Source organism: Thalassophryne amazonica, chromosome 14, assembly GCF_902500255.1.
Source record: "Thalassophryne amazonica chromosome 14, fThaAma1.1, whole genome shotgun sequence".
Lineage (NCBI taxonomy): Eukaryota > Metazoa > Chordata > Actinopteri > Batrachoidiformes > Batrachoididae > Thalassophryne > Thalassophryne amazonica.
Genome location: NC_047116.1, coordinates 8,585,666 through 8,593,678, shown reverse-complemented (window position 1 = coordinate 8,593,678; position 8,013 = coordinate 8,585,666). Strand labels below are relative to the sequence as shown.

Here is an 8,013-nt window from a genome sequence, read left to right as displayed (position 1 = left end):
AGTTTGCTCCAAATCTGTCAACTGAGAGGAAGCTTAATTTGACCACTCTGGTTTTTGTGCTAAAATGCCTCTTAATATGAGTACAATGAGGATACACGGTTCTCACGTCATCACTTTAACAACACACACACACACACACACACACACACACACACACACACACACACACACACACACACACACACACACACACACACACACACCACACACACACACACACACACCACACACACACACACACAATATATGGCACAAAATATCCACCTGAGGATGAGCCAGAGACTCAAAATCCTCTGGACAAAAACCAACATGAACCAAAAAGACAAAAAATACAAAATATACAATATAAAGTTTATAGTTCAGGCATTGCAGGCAAACACGCTGTAAACTTCAACACTGGAAATGGTTCCAAAAAATCTCCAACAGGCAGTTTGGCAGGTCACTTCCACAACAATACAGCAAAACCAAAAACCACATCACGAAAAAGACTTGGAAAGTGGGAGCTTCAACCACACCCCAACAGTACGTCTACAATATTTGTGGAACAAAGACGATATCAGCCGGGGCAAAGTCACAAAAAAACAAACAAAACTCAAACTCAAATTAAAAACAGACAAAAATAATATATAAAGATCCAACACTACCTGTGGATTTACTGCTTAGTGCAAAACTGACTTTTTGCATAGTTTGCTTTAAATGTTGCTGCTTCATAAAATACTGCGATTCAACCCAATGTGTGTCAAATGAAGTGTTCTTCTGGGACCCACATTTAAGAAAAGAAACAAATATGAAAACTACAACTGTGAGAGGAAGATCTAAAAGAGCAAAATGTAAAATCCAGTGATGGGAGATTAAAATGGCAGCTTATTAATTATTATAAGTAAAATAATTAAGTCATCACCATTAAGAGGGTGTAATTAAAATGTTGCAGTGTGGCAGAGCAAAACTCATATTTTAAATGGATTTAAAATATATGGGTGATTTAAAACAACTAAACCAAAGATAACTGGATTTAACTGGTTTAAGCTGGATTTAAACTGGCTACATTTGAGATAAATTGGTTGGACCAAATAATTAGAGACATTGTTGTTGTTACTACTGTATACCTAAGAAAATGGGTTCTTATATTTAGGCTCTAGACTTTAATATGTCATATACATCCACAACAGTAGGGGGCACTAAATACTTGTGAAGAGTGTACTGACCCAGGAAATAAAATGAGATGCCCCTCTAACTAGCTTACAGTGCTACATGACAGAGAGAGACGGTGGTCATCCTGACAAGAGAAGCACCGCAAAACTCTGGTAATTTAACAAGAAACTAAGACATTATGATGCCACTTAAAGTTCATTACGAGAAATGGGTACTCATCAAGCAACTCCCAAGCAACCAAGAAATGCAGTGTGACAGCGTAATGTTAGGTAATGCGGTGCCCAAAAAGACTGTCTTAAAAACATTCAGAAAGTCTTACATGCTTATATGCTTAAGCTTATGCACATTAGCATTACTTTGAAATAAATGATTTCTTTACTAAAAGAAAGATTTGGGTCTTCAAGATTTGGTCTAAAGATCTTGTCTAAACATACTGTGCACCCAGAAAATATTCCACAGCGCTTCACTTTTTCTACATTTTGTTATGGTACAGCCTTATTCCAAAATGGATGAAATTCACACAATACCCCATAATGGCAATGTGGAAAAAATTTTTTTTTTTGTTTTGTTTGAGATTTTTGCAAAGTTATTAAAAAATAAAATAAACCCAAGAAAGCACATGTACATATGTATCACACCTTTGCCATGAAGCTCATAGTTGAGCTCAGGTGCATCCTGTTTCCACTGATCATCCTTGAGATGTTTCTACAGCTTATTTGGAGTCCACTTTGGGTAAAGTCAGTTGATTGGAAAGACACACATCATGTCAGAGCACAAACCAGGCATGAAGTCAAAGGAATTGTCTGGTAGACCTCTGAGACAGGATTGTCATGAGACACAAATCGGGGAAGGGAACAGAAACATTTCTGCTGCTGTTGAAGGTCCCAATGAGCACAGTGACCTCCATTATCTGTAAATGGAATAAATTCAGATCCACCAGACTCTTCCTAGAGCGGGCCGCCCATCTAAACTGAGCGATTGGGGGAGAAGGCCTTAGTCAGTGAGGTGACCAAGAACCCGATGGTCACTCTGTCAGAGCTCCAGCATTCCTCTGTGGAGAACCTTCCAGAAGGACAACCATCTCTGCAGCAACCCACCAATCAGGCCTGTATAGCAGAGGGAGTTTTTTTCTTACCACTGTCACCTGTGTGCTTGCTCTAGGGGTTGGTAAGGTTAGACCTTACTTGTGTGAAGCGCCTTCAGGCAACTTTGTTGTGATTTGGCACTATATAAATTAAAATAAATACATTGAAATTATGGTGGAGTAGCCACTCCTTAGTAAAAGGCACATGGCAGCCTGCCTGGAGTTTGCCAAAAGGCACCTGAAGGACTCTCAGATCATGAGAAACAAAATTCTCTGGTCTGATGAGACAAAGATTGAACTCTTTGGTGTGAATGCCAGGTGTCATGTTTGGAGGAAACCACACACCATCCCTACAGTGGAGCATGATGGTGGCAGCATCATGCTGTGGGGATGTTTTTCAGCAGCAGGAACTGGGAGACTAGTCAGGATTGAGGGAAAGATGAATGCAGCAATGTACAGAGACATCCTGGATGAAAACCTGCTCCAGAGTGCTCTTGACCTCAGACTGGGGCGACAGTTCATCTTTCACCAGGACAATGACCCTAAGCACACAGCCAAGATATCAAAGGAGTGTCTTCAGGACAACTCTGTGAATGTCCTTGAGTGGCCCAGCCAGAGCCCAGACCTGAATCTGATGAACATCTCTGGAGAAATCTGAAAATGTCTGTGCACCGACGCTCCCCATCCAACCTGATGGAGCTTGAGAGGTGCTGCAAAGAGGAATGGACAAAATTGCCCAAAGATAGGTGCACCAAGCTTGTTGTATCATATTCAAGAAGACTTGAGGCTGTAATTTCTGCCAAAGATGCATCAACAAAGTACTGAACAAAGGGTGTGAATACTTATGTACAGGTGATTTCCTTGTTTTTTATTTTTAATTATTTTGCAAACATTGCAAAAAACCTTTTTCGGGGGGTATTGTGCAATCTGGTCTCACGGCAAGTCGTGATTCAGCAGCATGAAATATACATTAATCTATTGGTTTGTGATATTGTGACGAAACACCTCATTTTCGTCACGGCAGCACGAATTCATTCTAATTCATTCCGTGATGGCTGCACGAAATTAAAAGTGAAGTGGGGGGTGGGGTGGTTATGGTTAGGTGGGGAGTAGGAGTAGGGTTAGGCTATGGTTAAGGTTAAGAATAGGGTTAGTAATAGTGAGTTTAAAAAAAAAACCCCATCACGAAAATTGGACTCGTTTCGTGACGGGAGGATAAAAAAACGTGAGACTGGGCTGTATTGTGTGGAGAATTTTGATGGGAAAGAAAATTTACTCCACTTTGGAAAAAGTCTGTAACATAACAAAATGTAGAAAAAGTGAAGTGCTGTGAATACTTTCTGGATGGACAGTACGTCTTGAAAATGTAAGGCCATCTTGTAATCAGGGCAGTCTCATATTTTGAACAATACGGTATTTTGAAGATGATGGGTTGTAAAAAATTATGAAGAGCAACTGATTTTTTTAACAAAAAGAAGAAAAAAACCCAAAAACAAAGAAAGAAAGAGGGGAAAAAAAAAACAAAAACCTAATATTTTCTTGGCTAAATGACTGCAACAATAATTTAAAACAGGAACAACAAAGAAGCTCTAAACTTCAGAGTTTATAGGTTAAAAAGTATGAACTCAATGTTGACCTACACAGTTAAAGTACATACAGTGGAATGAACGCCGTCTAGCCGTAGTTTGTGAATGTTTAGTGTGAATCAAACAACAGAAAAACAGAGTCGTTCCTTCAGGTTCAGATCCAAATTTGATCAATCAGCTGATCGTGAGGCAAAAGAGTCCAGTAATAAAGAGCAGCAAGTGAATCAACCTAAAAACAAACAAACAAACAGCACTTGGTTCCTCAGTCGGCGTAGTGCATGATGGACTCGACGTAGTTTCCGGGGAAGAGACCGTGGTGGCGTTCATGACTCCTTCGAACCAGCCGTCCTCATTCTTCTTGATGACGTAGATGATCGCTCCTTCCTGGAACGACAACTCATCTTCTTTGTCTGCTGTGTAGTCATAGATGGCTACCACTGGAGGGCGACATACACACCAAAACACAATTACTACTAAATCCGTCATATGAGTCACACCAGCAACTTACAGGACTTAACTTACAGGTGGGTGGAGCTAAAATGATTCATCAAATAACCGATTTGTTAAAATCGATTTTCTCTACCTGCTGATTCCACTTAAGGGTCACGGGTGGCTGGAGCCTATTCCAGCGGCCATTTGGCAAGGTAGGGGGGGTGTTCACCCTGGACAAACCGCCAGTATAATGCAGGGCAAGATTATAATTACACAAAGACTTAGTTGCCCATTAAATATAGTAGTACGCAAAGATATAAAGACAAATTTCAAATATCCAAGTTACAGTTTATTTTAGCTGCAGTTTCTAAGAAATTCAGTTTGTATTTTTTTTATGTTTTTATTTTATTGTTGTGCAGTCATTACCAATTTATGTCTATTTTTGTTATGTAGTCACTGCATCTCAAGGAAAACCCTGTTTTGTTTCTAAATTTTTGAATTTAACAAGCTGGGGTGGCCTTGGTGCCCAACAGACCGAGGCATTAGCACGTTACCTTCAAAGCCCCACCTGCTCCTAATTTCCATCATGCATGCAACAAGTCCAAACATGTCTAGCTGACAAACAGGTCTATGTTATTTTATGTAAGAAAAACAAACTTGGTTTTTAGATTGATCTGGTTTTTGTATGTTAACTGATCAATTTACCTTCATTACCGTATTTTCTGGACTATATGTCCCACCAGAGTATTAGTTGCATGTTTCCAAAATACATCATGAAGAGGAATAAACATATATGGCCCACCTGTCTATAAGTCTCATTTATTTTTGAAACATGGTGCTACCACTTAATGCAACAAGAAACAAATTAATTTAACTGGCACATTTTTTCTTATTATAACACAAACACAGCATTAGTGAGCAGAAGCTAACAAGCTAATTAATGTTATATACAATGCACAAAGATATCAAGAGTAAACTGCTTATTGTCACCACTGAACAGACAAAAACGCCATTGAGGCACTAAACATGTGCACAGTTACCTCACTAAGTGCAAAAAAACCTTTTAAACAATTATACATTTTTTCCTGTAATTTAGTGTCGTGACTTACAAGATGATACGTATTGTTTTTTGAGTTACGGCGTTAAGAAAGTGCAGCAGATAGGACCCATTCAGTCATGGCATTACATGCCTCAGCCTTTGTGAAATCCTGGCAAAAACATGATTTGTAAAGTGATAACTGATGAGCTTCTTTATCAAGAAACATAAAAAAAAAAAACAAAACAAAAAAAAACGGTGTAAAATCAAACCTTTTTCCAGGTAATTTCTGGGGGCCCACGGTGGGTCTTCTTCAGCATAGGGGTCGTTATACTCCACCACAGCTGACTCCTCCTCTTCCCGCCCATCCTCCAATGGCTGAGGGGAGGGTTTCGGCTCCACAGGCCCCGACTGGTTCTCAGCAGGTGAGTGTGTATGAGGTGAGCATCTGAGACTTTGCGCACAAAAGAAAAAATAGTCAGCTGTTACCACGGCAACAATGAGCTAATTATTGATGGTGATCAAAGTGGGCGTGTCCGTGTTCGTCCACCCGTGTGTAAAATTTGAGCAGATCTACTTACTGGACTCCTGAACTCGAGCCACGAAGCCCATGAGAGGAAGCTGAGGTGTGAACTGGAGGAAGGAGGGGGGCGGCAGGGAGGCTGTAAAAACACACAAACCTCACGTTACATACACAAACGGTGCAGCCAGATGGCGTAATAACCACAGCGGCACTCTGAGCTCAAACATCCACAAAAGAAATAATAAACAAATTGTCTATGAGCGGCGTAAACTGTCCAGGATCACAGACTTACCAGGACTCTGGTTGTAGTACGGACCCCCGTTGACGTGGTTCTGCGTTACAATTGGCTGTCCTGTGACAGAGGGGGGGCGGCGGTATGGCAGGGACCCTCCCACCTGTGGAGCCTGTTGTCGAGGCTGAGGCCGTTCATACTGAAGAACTGAGGGACGAGCGCTCCTGACAAACCACGAGACGCCAAATTAAAGACGGTCCAGGCAACAATTTACTTGGCGCCCACAAAAAACGTGTTTTCAATCTGATGGCAGTTTTTTGTTTTTAAATTATGTCTGTCCATAGTTTCCATCAAACAACAAACAAACATGCTGGACACTAGGATTTGTGGGTATTTTGCAGCAAATGAAAATGTATGATGAATGCTGCCCGATGAAATAAAAAATAATATTTGAAAACTACAAAATGTTTGAGAAGTGAGATGTTGCAAAACAGATGCATAAAAAAATAAAATAAAGGTTTTAGGGTTGCTTGATTAAAGAAAAATACAGTTAAAAAATAAGCCGTTCATGCAGCAGACACATTTTTAGTAACAATAATGATGATGATGAATGATGACACTGAAGACACATTATTTTTACTGTACATCATTACGGTAACTGACGCATCATGGAAGCTTCAGGATAATGTTAATGTTATTTTAATCTTTTTAAATGGAGCTAAAACAAAGCCAGAGTGTCTGCTGAGGTACAGTAGTCAAGTGAAACTCTGTAACTTATTCTGATGAAGTGGTTCGTTTGATATCTACGGAAACGTTCTGTGCTACACTTTGTGCATAATCATCCAAGTATCCACGTGAACGCGCGATGCTCTGCAGTGCAGAACCTGGGGTTAGGATGAGATTTGTTGTTTTCACAACAGCTAAGAGCAGACGGATTGTGATCAGATCACAGACTCCTGATTAACGATTACGTAGGTTACATATGAATTATTGCATCACTATTTGTACGTTTTATCTAATAAGATATAATAAGAAAAGCCTGAACTCTCACGGCGATTTTTAAAAACAGGTAAACATTTCTGGTTATTTACAGCTAAATTCTTTCAGCATCTGAAGCCGATAGAGTCTAATAATAGATTAAATGCAGTGTTGAGGCTGTCATTCTCAGCATCTGTGTGGATGTTAAAGTCGCCCACTATAATTATCTTATCTGAGCTAAGCACTAAGTCAGACAAAAGGTCTGAAAATTCACAGAGAAACTCACAGTAACGACCAGGTGGACGATAGATAATAACAAATAAAACTGGTTTTTGGGACTTCCAATTTGGATGGACAAGACTAAGATACAAGCTTTCAAATGAATTAAAGCTCTGTCTAGGTTTTTGATTAATTAATAAGCTGGAATGGAAGATTGCTGCTAATCCTCCGCCCCGGCCCGTGCTACGAGCATTCTGACAGTTAGTGTGACTCGGGGGTGTTGACTCATTTAAACTAACATATTCATCCTGCTGTAACCAAGTTTCTGTTAGGCAGAATAAATCAATACGTTGATCAATTATTATATCATTTACCAACAGGGACTTAGAAGAAAGAGACCTAATGTTTAATAGACCACATTTAACTGTTTTAGTCTGTGGTGCAATTGAAGGTGCTATATTATTTTTCTTTTTGAATTTTTATGCTTAAATAGATTTTTGCTAGTTATTGGTGGTCTGGGAGCAGGCACCGTCTCTATGGGGGGGGGGCAACGAGGGGATGGCAGGGGGAGAGAAGCTGCAGAGAGGTGTATAAGACCACAGCTCTGCCTCCTGGTCCCAACGCTAGACAGTCACAGTTTGGAGGATCCCAAAAAATTGGCCAGATTTCTAGAAATGAGAGCTGCTCCCTCTAAAGTGGGATGGATGCCGTCTCTCCTAACAAGACCAGGTTTTCCCCAGAAGCTTTGCCAATTATCAATGAAGCCCACCT

General features: G+C 40.2%; 1 protein-coding gene and 1 pseudogene across 4 annotated transcripts in view; both read right to left on the bottom strand.

The window, feature by feature from the left end:
- Positions 1–3,911: 3,911 nt before the first annotated feature.
- On the bottom strand, positions 3,912–6,243 carry LOC117525320 (annotated as a pseudogene).
- The window catches only part of LOC117525102 (abl interactor 2-like), an 82,047-nt gene continuing 80,118 nt past the window's right edge, over positions 6,085–8,013 (bottom strand). For all 4 annotated transcript variants that reach the window (XM_034186938.1, XM_034186940.1, XM_034186939.1 and 1 more), the window contains one exon: positions 6,085–6,100. The gene's annotated coding sequence lies outside the window, so the exon portion shown is untranslated. The remainder of the gene's footprint in view (positions 6,101–8,013) is intronic.